We start from the raw sequence: 13395 nt of genomic DNA, 5'->3' as shown, positions 1-13395 counted from the left end.
TCTGTTCTTTACCTTTTTGACACTATGAAACAGCTTTGTATTCACCTTAAACACTGTTTCAGGGCAAGAGATTGTGTTTTAGACTAAAAGGGAATGCATTATAAGAAGAATCTTTACTTTGAAACTCTGTTCTTTACCTTTTTGACACTATGAAACAGCTTTGTATTCACCTTAAACACTGTTTCAGGGCAAGAGATTGTGTTTTAGACTAAAAGGGAATGCATTATAAGAAGCATCTTTACTTTGAAACTCTGTTCTTTACCTTTTTGACACTATGAAACAGCTTTGTATTCACCTTAAACACTGTTTCAGGGTAAGAGATTGTGTTTTAGACTAAAAGGGAATGCATTATAAGAAGAATCTTTACTTTGAAACTATTCTTTACCTTTTTCACACTATGCAACAGCTTTGTATTCGCCTTAAACACTGTTTCAGGGCAAGAGATTGTGTTTTAGACTAAAAGAGACTGCATTATAAGAAGAATCTTTACTTTGAAACTTTGTTCTTTACCTTTTTGACACTATGAAACAGCTTTCTATTCACCTTAAACACTGTTTCAGGGCAAGAGATTGTGTTTTAGACTAAAAGGGAATGCATTATAAGAAGAATCTTTACTTTGAAACTCTGTTCTTTCCCTTTTTCACACTATGAAACAGCTTTGTATTCACCTTAAACACTGTTTCAGGGCAAGAGATTGTGTTTTAGACTAAAAGGGAATGCATTATAAGAAGAATCTTTACTTTGAAACTCTGTTCTTTACCTTTTTGACACTATGAAACAGCTTTGTATTTACTTTAAACACTGTTTCAGGGCAAGAGATTGTGTTTTAGACTAAACAGGAATGCATTATAAGAAGAATCTTTACTTTGAAACTCTGTTCTTTACCTTTTTCACACTGTGAAACAGCTTTGTACTCGCCTTAAACACTGTTTCAGTGCAAGAGATTGTGTTTTAGACTAAAGGGAATGCATTATAAGAAGAATCTTTACTTTGAAACTCTGTTTATCTTTTTCACACTGTGAAACAGCTTTGTATTCGCCTTAAACACTGTTTCAGGGCAAGAGATTGTGTTTTAGACTAAAAGGGAATGCATTATAAGAAGAATCTTTACTTTGAAACTCTGTTCTTTACCTTTTTGACACTTTAAAACAGCTTTGTATACACCTTAAACACTGTTTCAGGGCAAGAGATTGTGTTTTAGACTAAAAGAGACTGCATTATAAGAAGAATCTTTACTTTGAAACTTTGTTCTTTACCTTTTTGACACTATGAAACAGCTTTCTATTCACCTTAAACACTGTTTCAGGGCAAGAGATTGTGTTTTAGACTAAAAGAGACTGCATTATAAGAAGAATCTTTACTTTGAAACTCTGTTCTTTACCTTTTTGACACTATGAAACAGCTTTGTATTTACCTTAAACACTGTTTCAGGGCAAGAGATTGTGTTTTAGACTAAAGGGAATGCATTATAAGAAGAATCTTTACTTTGAAACTCTGTTTATCTTTTTCACACTGTGAAACAGCTTTGTATTCGCCTTAAACACTGTTTCAGGGCAAGAGATTGTGTTTTGGACTAAAAGGGAATGCATTATAAGAAGAATCTTTACTTTGCAACTCTGTTCTTTACCTTTTTGACACTTTAAAACAGCTTTGTATACACCTTAAACACTGTTTCAGGGCAAGAGATTGTGTTTTAGACTAAAAGAGACTGCATTATAAGAAGAATCTTTACTTTGAAACTTTGTTCTTTACCTTTTTGACACTATGAAACAGCTTTCTTTTCACCTTAAACACTGTTTCAGGGCAAGAGATTGTGTTTTAGACTAAAAGGGAATGCATTATAAGAAGAATCTTTACTTTGAAACTCTGTTCTTTACCTTTTTGACACTATGAAACAGCTTTGTATTTACCTTAAACACTGTTTCAGGGCAAGAGATTGTGTTTTAGACTAAACGGGAATGCATTATAAGAAGAATCTTTACTTTGAAACTCTGTTCTTTACCTTTTTGACACTATAAAACAGCTTTGTATTCACCTTAAACACTGTTTCAGGGCAAGAGATTGTGTTTTAGACTAAAAGGGAATGCATTATAAGAAGAATCTTTACTTTGAAACTCTGTTCTTTCCCTTTTTCACACTATGAAACAGCTTTGTATTCAGCTTAAACACTGTTTCAGGGCAAGAGATTGTGTTTTAGACTAAAAGGGAATGCATTATAAGAAGAATCTTTACTTTGAAACTCTGTTCTTTACCTTTTTGACACTATGAAACAGCTTTGTATTCACCTTAAACACTGTTTCAGGGCAAGAGATTGTGTTTTAGACTAAAAGGAAATGCATTATAAGAAGAATCTTTACTTAGAAACTCTGTTCTTTACCTTTTTCACACAATGAAACAACTTTATATTCAACTTAAACACTGTTTCAGGGCAAGAGATTGTGTTTTAGATTAAAAGAGACTGCATTATAAGAAGAATCTTTACTTAGAATCTCTGTTCTTTAACATTTTCACACTATGAAACAGCTTTGTATTCACCTTAAACACTGTTTCAGGGCAAGAGATTGTCTTTTAGACTAAAAGGGAATGCATTATAAGAAGAATCTTTACTTTGAAACGCTGTTCTTTACCTTTTTGACACTATGAAACAGCTTTGTATTCACCTTAAACACTGTTTCAGGGCAAGAGATTGTGTTTTAGACTAAAAGTGAATGCATTATAAGAAGAATCTTTACTTTGAAACTTTGTTCTTTACCTTTTTGACACTATGAAACAGCTTTGTATTCACCTTAAACACTGTTTCAGGGCAAGAGATTGTGTTTTAGACTAAAGGGAATGCATTATAAGAAGAATCTTTAATTTGAAACTCTGTTCTTTACCTTTTTCACACTATGAAACAGCTTTGTATTTACCTTAAACACTGTTTCAGGGCAAGAGATTGTGTTTTAGACTAAACGGGAATGCATTATAAGAAGAATCTTTACTTTGAAACTCTGTTCTTTACCTTTTTCACATTGTGAAACAGCTTTGTACTCGCCTTAAACACTGTTTCAGTGCAAGAGATTGTGTTTTAGACTAAAAGAGACTGCATTATAAGAAGAATCTTTACTTTGAAACTTTGTTCTTTACCTTTTTGACACTATGAAACAGCTTTCTATTCACCTTAAACACTCTTTCAGGGCAAGAGATTGTGTTTTAGACTAAAAGAGACTGCATTATAAGAAGAATCTTTATTTTGAAACTCTGTTCTTTACCTTTTTGACACTATGAAACAGCTTTGTATTCACCTTAAACACTGTTTCAGGGCAAGAGATTGTGTTTTAGACTAAAAGGGAATGCATTATAAGAAGAATCTTTACTTTGAAACTCTGTTCTTTACCTTTTTGACACTATGAAACAGCTTTGTATTTACATTAAACACTGTTTCAGGGCAAGAGATTGTGTTTTAGACTAAACGGGAATGCATTATAAGAAGAATCTTTACTCTGAAACTCTGTTCTTTACCTTTTTGACACTATGAAACAGCTTTGTATTCACCTTAAACACTGTTTCAGGGCAAGAGATTGTGTTTTAGACTAAAAGGGAATGCATTATAAGAAGAATCTTTACTTTGAAACTCTGTTCTTTACCTTTTTGACACTATGAAACAGCTTTGTATTCACCTTAAACACTGTTTCAGGGCAAGAGATTGTGTTTTAGACTAAAAGGGAATGCATTATAAGAAGAATCTTTACTTTGAAACTCTGTTCTTTACCTTTTTGACACTATGAAACAGCTTTGTATTCACCTTAAACACTGTTTCAGGGCAAGAGATTGTGTTTTAGACTAAAAGGGAATGCATTATAAGAAGTATCTTTACTTTGAAACTCTGTTCTTTACCTTTTTGACACTTTGAAACAGCTTTGTATACACCTTAAACACTGTTTCAGGGCAAGAGATTGTGTTTTAGACTAAAAGAGACTGCATTATAAGAAGAATCTTTACATTGAAACTTTGTTCTTTCCCTTTTTGACACTATGAAACAGCTTTTTATTCACCTTAAACACTGTTTCAGGGCAAGAGATTGTGTTTTAGACTAAAGGGAATGCAATATAAGAAGAATCTTTAATTTGAAACTCTGTTCTTTACCTTTTTCACACTATGAAACAGCTTTGTATTTACCTTAAACACTGTTTCAGGGCAAGAGATTGTGTTTTAGACTAAACGGGAATGCATTATAAGAAGAATCTTTACTTTGAAACTCTGTTCTTTACCTTTTTCACACTGTGAAACAGCTTTGTACTCGCCTTAAACACTGTTTCAGGGCAAGAGATTGTGTTTTAGACTAAAAGGGAATGCATTATAAGAAGAATCTTTACTTTGAAACTCTGTTCTTTCCCTTTTTCACACTATGAAACAGCTTTGTATTCAGCTTAAACACTGTTTCAGGGCAAGAGATTGTGTTTTAGACTAAAAGGGAATGCATTATAAGAAGAATCTTTACTTTGAAACTCTGTTCTTTACCTTTTTGACACTATGAAACAGCTTTGTATTCACCTTAAACACTGTTTCAGGGCAAGAGATTGTGTTTTAGACTAAAAGGAAATGCATTATAAGAAGAATCTTTACTTAGAAACTCTGTTCTTTACCTTTTTCACACAATGAAACAACTTTATATTCAACTTAAACACTGTTTCAGGGCAAGAGATTGTGTTTTAGATTAAAAGAGACTGCATTATAAGAAGAATCTTTACTTAGAATCTCTGTTCTTTAACATTTTCACACTATGAAACAGCTTTGTATTCACCTTAAACACTGTTTCAGGGCAAGAGATTGTCTTTTAGACTAAAAGGGAATGCATTATAAGAAGAATCTTTACTTTGAAACGCTGTTCTTTACCTTTTTGACACTATGAAACAGCTTTGTATTCACCTTAAACACTGTTTCAGGGCAAGAGATTGTGTTTTAGACTAAAAGTGAATGCATTATAAGAAGAATCTTTACTTTGAAACTTTGTTCTTTACCTTTTTGACACTATGAAACAGCTTTGTATTCACCTTAAACACTGTTTCAGGGCAAGAGATTGTGTTTTAGACTAAAGGGAATGCATTATAAGAAGAATCTTTAATTTGAAACTCTGTTCTTTACCTTTTTCACACTATGAAACAGCTTTGTATTTACCTTAAACACTGTTTCAGGGCAAGAGATTGTGTTTTAGACTAAACGGGAATGCATTATAAGAAGAATCTTTACTTTGAAACTCTGTTCTTTACCTTTTTCACATTGTGAAACAGCTTTGTACTCGCCTTAAACACTGTTTCAGTGCAAGAGATTGTGTTTTAGACTAAAAGAGACTGCATTATAAGAAGAATCTTTACTTTGAAACTTTGTTCTTTACCTTTTTGACACTATGAAACAGCTTTCTATTCACCTTAAACACTCTTTCAGGGCAAGAGATTGTGTTTTAGACTAAAAGAGACTGCATTATAAGAAGAATCTTTATTTTGAAACTCTGTTCTTTACCTTTTTGACACTATGAAACAGCTTTGTATTCACCTTAAACACTGTTTCAGGGCAAGAGATTGTGTTTTAGACTAAAAGGGAATGCATTATAAGAAGAATCTTTACTTTGAAACTCTGTTCTTTACCTTTTTGACACTATGAAACAGCTTTGTATTTACATTAAACACTGTTTCAGGGCAAGAGATTGTGTTTTAGACTAAACGGGAATGCATTATAAGAAGAATCTTTACTCTGAAACTCTGTTCTTTACCTTTTTGACACTATGAAACAGCTTTGTATTCACCTTAAACACTGTTTCAGGGCAAGAGATTGTGTTTTAGACTAAAAGGGAATGCATTATAAGAAGAATCTTTACTTTGAAACTCTGTTCTTTACCTTTTTGACACTATGAAACAGCTTTGTATTCACCTTAAACACTGTTTCAGGGCAAGAGATTGTGTTTTAGACTAAAAGGGAATGCATTATAAGAAGAATCTTTACTTTGAAACTCTGTTCTTTACCTTTTTGACACTATGAAACAGCTTTGTATTCACCTTAAACACTGTTTCAGGGCAAGAGATTGTGTTTTAGACTAAAAGGGAATGCATTATAAGAAGTATCTTTACTTTGAAACTCTGTTCTTTACCTTTTTGACACTTTGAAACAGCTTTGTATACACCTTAAACACTGTTTCAGGGCAAGAGATTGTGTTTTAGACTAAAAGAGACTGCATTATAAGAAGAATCTTTACATTGAAACTTTGTTCTTTCCCTTTTTGACACTATGAAACAGCTTTTTATTCACCTTAAACACTGTTTCAGGGCAAGAGATTGTGTTTTAGACTAAAGGGAATGCAATATAAGAAGAATCTTTAATTTGAAACTCTGTTCTTTACCTTTTTCACACTATGAAACAGCTTTGTATTTACCTTAAACACTGTTTCAGGGCAAGAGATTGTGTTTTAGACTAAACGGGAATGCATTATAAGAAGAATCTTTACTTTGAAACTCTGTTCTTTACCTTTTTCACACTGTGAAACAGCTTTGTACTCGCCTTAAACACTGTTTCAGTGCAAGAGATTGTGTTTTAGACTAAAAGAGACTGCATTATAAGAAGAATCTTTACTTTGAAACTTTGTTCTTTACCTTTTTGACACTATGAAACAGCTTTCTATTCACCTTAAACACTGTTTCAGGGCAAGAGATTGTGTTTTAGACTAAAAGAGACTGCATTATAAGAAGAATCTTTATTTTGAAACTCTGTTCTTTACCTTTTTGACACTATGAAACAGCTTTGTATTCACCTTAAACACTGTTTCAGGGCAAGAGATTGTGTTTTAGACTAAAAGGGAATGCATTATAAGAAGAATCTTTACTTTGAAACTCTGTTCTTTACCTTTTTGACACTATGAAACAGCTTTGTATTTACCTTAAACACTGTTTCAGGGCAAGAGATTGTGTTTTAGACTAAACGGGAATGCATTATATGAAGAATCTTTACTTTGAAACTCTGTTCTTTACCTTTTTGACACTATGAAACAGCTTTGTATTCACCTTAAACACTGTTTCAGGGCAAGAGATTGTGTTTTAGACTAAAAGGGAATGCATTATAAGAAGAATCTTTACTTTGAAACTCTGTTCTTTACCTTTTTGACACTATGAAACAGCTTTGTATTCACCTTAAACACTGTTTCAGGGCAAGAGATTGTGTTTTAGACTAAAAGGGAATGCATTATAAGAAGAATCTTTACTTTGAAACTCTGTTCTTTACCTTTTTCACACTATGAAACAGCTTTGTATTCACCTTAAACACTGTTTCAGGGCAAGAGATTGTGTTTTAGACTAAACGGGAATGCATTATAAGAAGAATCTTTACTCTGAAACTCTGTTCTTTACCTTTTTGACACTATGAAACAGCTTTGTATTCACCTTAAACACTGTTTCAGGGCAAGAGATTGTGTTTTAGACTAAAAGGGAATGCATTATAAGAAGAATCTTTACTTTGAAACTCTGTTCTTTACCTTTTTGACACTATGAAACAGCTTTGTATTCACCTTAAACACTGTTTCAGGGCAAGAGATTGTGTTTTAGACTAAAAGGGAATGCATTATAAGAAGAATCTTTACTTTGAAACTCTGTTCTTTACCTTTTTCACACTATGAAACAGCTTTGTATTCACCTTAAACACTGTTTCAGGGCAAGAGATTGTGTTTTAGACTAAAAGAGACTGCATTATAAGAAGAATCTTTACTTTGAAACTCTGTTCTTTACCTTTTTGACACTATGAAACAGCTTTGTATTCACCTTAAACACTGTTTCAGGGCAAGAGATTGTGTTTTAGACTAAAAGGGAATGCATTATAAGAAGAATCTTTACTTTGAAACGCTGTTCTTTACCTTTTTGACACTATGAAACAGCTTTGTATTCACCTTAAACACTGTTTCAGGGCAAGAGATTGTGTTTTATACTAAAAGAGACTGCATTATAAGAAGAATCTTTACTTTGAAACTCTGTTCTTTACCTTTTTGACACTATGAAACAGCTTTGTATTTACCTTAAACACTGTTTCAGTGCAAGAGATTGTGTTTTAGACTAAAGGGAATGCATTATAAGAAGAATCTTTACTTTGAAATCTGTTCTTTACCTTTTTGACACTATGAAACAGCTTTGTATTCACCTTAAACACTGTTTCAGGGCAAGAGATTGTGTTTTAGACTAAAGGGAATGCATTATAAGAAGAATCTTTAATTTGAAACTCTGTTCTTTACCTTTTTCACACTATGAAACAGCTTTGTATTTACCTTAAACACTGTTTCAGGGCAAGAGATTGTGTTTTAGACTAAACGGGAATGCATTATAAGAAGAATCTTTACTTTGAAACTCTGTTCTTTACCTTTTTCACACTGTGAAACAGCTTTGTACTCGCCTTAAACACTGTTTCAGTGCAAGAGATTGTGTTTTAGACTAAAAGAGACTGCATTATAAGAAGAATCTTTACTTTGAAACTTTGTTCTTTACCTTTTTGACACTATGAAACAGCTTTCTATTCACCTTAAACACTCTTTCAGGGCAAGAGATTGTGTTTTAGACTAAAAGAGACTGCATTATAAGAAGAATCTTTATTTTGAAACTCTGTTCTTTACCTTTTTGACACTATGAAACAGCTTTGTATTCACCTTAAACACTGTTTCAGGGCAAGAGATTGTGTTTTAGACTAAAAGGGAATGCATTATAAGAAGAATCTTTACTTTGAAACTCTGTTCTTTACCTTTTTGACACTATGAAACAGCTTTGTATTCACCTTAAACACTGTTTCAGGGCAAGAGATTGTGTTTTAGACTAAAAGGGAATGCATTATAAGAAGAATCTTTACTTTGAAACTCTGTTCTTTACCTTTTTGACACTATGAAACAGCTTTGTATTCACCTTAAACACTGTTTCAGGGCAAGAGATTGTGTTTTAGACTAAAAGGGAATGCATTATAAGAAGAATCTTTACTTTGAAACTCTGTTCTTTACCTTTTTGACACTATGAAACAGCTTTGTATTCACCTTAAACACTGTTTCAGGGCAAGAGATTGTGTTTTAGACTAAAAGGGAATGCATTATAAGAAGAATCTTTACTTTGAAACTGTTCTTTACCTTTTTCACACTATGCAACAGCTTTGTATTCGCCTTAAACACTGTTTCAGGGCAAGAGATTGTGTTTTAGACTAAAAGAGACTGCATTATAAGAAGAATCTTTACTTTGAAACTTTGTTCTTTACCTTTTTGACACTATGAAACAGCTTTCTATTCACCTTAAACACTGTTTCAGGGCAAGAGATTGTGTTTTAGACTAAAAGGGAATGCATTATAAGAAGAATCTTTACTTTGAAACTCTGTTCTTTCCCTTTTTCACACTATGAAACAGCTTTGTATTCACCTTAAACACTGTTTCAGGGCAAGAGATTGTGTTTTAGACTAAAAGGGAATGCATTATAAGAAGAATCTTTACTTTGAAACTCTGTTCTTTACCTTTTTGACACTATGAAACAGCTTTGTATTTACCTTAAACACTGTTTCAGGGCAAGAGATTGTGTTTTAGACTAAACGGGAATGCATTATAAGAAGAATCTTTACTTTGAAACTCTGTTCTTTCCCTTTTTCACACTATGAAACAGCTTTGTATTCAGCTTAAACACTGTTTCAGGGCAAGAGATTGTGTTTTAGACTAAAAGGGAATGCATTATAAGAAGAATCTTTACTTTGAAACTCTGTTCTTTACCTTTTTGACACAATAAAACAGCTTTGTATTTACCTTAAACACTGTTTCAGGGCAAGAGATTGTGTTTTAGACTAAACGGGAATGCATTATAAGAAGAATCTTTACTCTGAAACTCTGTTCTTTACCTTTTTCACACTATGCAACAGCTTTGTATTCGCCTTAAACACTGTTTCAGGGCAAGAGATTGTGTTTTAGACTAAAAGAGACTGCATTATAAGAAGAATCTTTACTTTGAAACTTTGTTCTTTACCTTTTTGACACTATGAAACAGCTTTCTATTCACCTTAAACACTGTTTCAGGGCAAGAGATTGTGTTTTAGACTAAAAGGGAATGCATTATAAGAAGAATCTTTACTTTGAAACTCTGTTCTTTACCTTTTTCACACTATGAAACAGCTTTGTATTCACCTTAAACACTGTTTCAGGGCAAGAGATTGTGTTTTAGACTAAAAGGGAATGCATTATAAGAAGAATCTTTACTTTGAAACTCTGTTCTTTCCCTTTTTCACACTATGAAACAGCTTTGTATTCACCTTAAACACTGTTTCAGTGCAAGAGATTGTGTTTTAGACTAAAGGGAATGCATTATAAGAAGAATCTTTACTTTGAAACTCTGTTCTTTACCTTTTTGACACTTTGAAACAGCTTTGTATACACCTTAAACACTGTTTCAGGGCAAGAGATTGTGTTTTAGACTAAAAGAGACTGCATTATAAGAAGAATCTTTACTTTGAAACTTTATTCTTTACCTTTTTGACACTATGAAACAGCTTTGTATTCACCTTAAACACTGTTTCAGGGCAAGAGATTGTGTTTTATACTAAAAGGGAATGCATTATAAGAAGAATCTTTACTTTGAAACTCTGTTCTTTACCTTTTTCACACTATGAAACAGCTTTGTATTCACCTTAAACACTGTTTCAGTGCAAGAGATTGTGTTTTAGACTAAAAGGGAATGCATTATAAGAAGAATCTTTACTTAGAAACTCTGTTCTTTACCTTTTTCACACAATGAAACAACTTTATATTCAACTTAAACACTGTTTCAGGGCAAGAGATTGTGTTTTAGATTAAAAGAGACTGCATTATAAGAAGAATCTTTACTTAGAATCTCTGTTCTTTAACATTTTCACACTATGAAACAGCTTTGTATTCACCTTAAACACTGTTTCAGGGCAAGAGATTGTGTTTTAGACTAAAAGACAATGCATTATAAGAAGAATCTTTACTTTGAAACGCTGTTCTTTACCTTTTTGACACTATGAAACAGCTTTGTATTCACCTTAAACACTGTTTCAGGGCAAGAGATTGTGTTTTAGACTAAAAGGGAATGCATTATAAGAAGAATCTTTACTTTGAAACTCTGTTCTTTCCCTTTTTCACACTATGAAACAGCTTTGTATTCACCTTAAACACTGTTTCAGTGCAAGAGATTGTGTTTTAGACTAAAGGGAATGCATTATAAGAAGAATCTTTACTTTGAAACTCTGTTCTTTACCTTTTTGACACTTTGAAACAGCTTTGTATACACCTTAAACACTGTTTCAGGGCAAGAGATTGTGTTTTAGACTAAAAGAGACTGCATTATAAGAAGAATCTTTACTTTGAAACTCTGTTCTTTAACATTTTCACACTATGAAACAGCTTTGTATTCACCATAAACACTATTTCAGGGCAAGAGATTGTGTTTTAGACTAAAAGGGAATGCATTATAAGAAGAATCTTTACTTTGAAACTCTGTTCTTTACCTTTTTGACACTATGAAACAGCTTTGTATTTACCTCAAACACTGTTTCAGGGCAAGAGATTGTGTTTTAGACTAAACGGGAATGCATTATAAGAAGAATCTTTACTTTGAAACTCTGTTCTTTACCTTTTTCACACTGTGAAACAGCTTTGTACTCGCCTTAAACACTGTTTCAGTGCAAGAGATTGTGTTTTAGACTAAAAGGGAATGCATTATAAGAAGAATCTTTACTTAGAAACTCTGTTCTTTACCTTTTTGACACTATGAAACAGCTTTGTATTCACCTTAAACACTGTTTCAGGGCAAGAGATTGTGTTTTAGACTAAAAGGGAATGCATTATAAGAAGAATCTTTACTTTGAAACTCTGTTCTTTCCCTTTTTCACACTATGAAACAGCTTTGTATTCACCTTAAACACTGTTTCAGTGCAAGAGATTGTGTTTTAGACTAAAGGGAATGCATTATAAGAAGAATCTTTACTTTGAAACTCTGTTCTTTACCTTTTTGACACTTTGAAACAGCTTTGTATACACCTTAAACACTGTTTCAGGGCAAGAGATTGTGTTTTAGACTAAAAGAGACTGCATTATAAGAAGAATCTTTACTTTGAAACTTTGTTCTTTACCTTTTTGACACTATGAAACAGCTTTCTATTCACCTTAAACAGTTTCAGGGCAAGAGATTGTATTTTAGACTAAAAGGGAATGCATTATAAGAAGAATCTTTACTTTGAAACTCTGTTCTTTACCTTTTTCACACTATGAAACAGCTTTGTATTCACCTTAAACACTGTTTCAGGGCAAGAGATTGTGTTTTAGACTAAAAGGGAATGCATTATAAGAAGAATCTTTACTTAGAAACTCTGTTCTTTACCTTTTTCACACTATGAAACAGCTTTGTATTTACCTTAAACACTGTTTCAGGGCAAGAGATTGTGTTTTAGACTAAACGGGAATGCATTATAAGAAGAATCTTTACTTTGAAACTCTGTTCTTTACCTTTTTCACATTGTGAAACAGCTTTGTACTCGCCTTAAACACTGTTTCAGTGCAAGAGATTGTGTTTTAGACTAAAAGAGACTGCATTATAAGAAGAATCTTTACTTTGAAACTTTGTTCTTTACCTTTTTGACACTATGAAACAGCTTTCTATTCACCTTAAACACTCTTTCAGGGCAAGAGATTGTGTTTTAGACTAAAAGAGACTGCATTATAAGAAGAATCTTTATTTTGAAACTCTGTTCTTTACCTTTTTGACACTATGAAACAGCTTTGTATTCACCTTAAACACTGTTTCAGGGCAAGAGATTGTGTTTTAGACTAAAAGGGAATGCATTATAAGAAGAATCTTTACTTTGAAACTCTGTTCTTTACCTTTTTGACACTATGAAACAGCTTTGTATTTACATTAAACACTGTTTCAGGGCAAGAGATTGTGTTTTAGACTAAACGGGAATGCATTATAAGAAGAATCTTTACTCTGAAACTCTGTTCTTTACCTTTTTGACACTATGAAACAGCTTTGTATTCACCTTAAACACTGTTTCAGGGCAAGAGATTGTGTTTTAGACTAAAAGGGAATGCATTATAAGAAGAATCTTTACTTTGAAACTCTGTTCTTTACCTTTTTGACACTATGAAACAGCTTTGTATTCACCTTAAACACTGTTTCAGGGCAAGAGATTGTGTTTTAGACTAAAAGGGAATGCATTATAAGAAGAATCTTTACTTTGAAACTCTGTTCTTTACCTTTTTGACACTATGAAACAGCTTTGTATTCACCTTAAACACTGTTTCAGGGCAAGAGATTGTGTTTTAGACTAAAAGGGAATGCATTATAAGAAGTATCTTTACTTTGAAACTCTGTTCTTTACCTTTTTGACACTTTGAAACAGCTTTGTATACA

The sequence above is a fragment of the Electrophorus electricus genome, chromosome 10 (assembly GCF_041902795.1).
Source record: "Electrophorus electricus isolate QZ-2024a chromosome 10, ASM4190279v1, whole genome shotgun sequence".
In the NCBI taxonomy this organism is placed as follows: Eukaryota; Metazoa; Chordata; class Actinopteri; order Gymnotiformes; family Gymnotidae; genus Electrophorus; species Electrophorus electricus.
Note: the sequence above shows the minus strand (reverse complement) of the source record.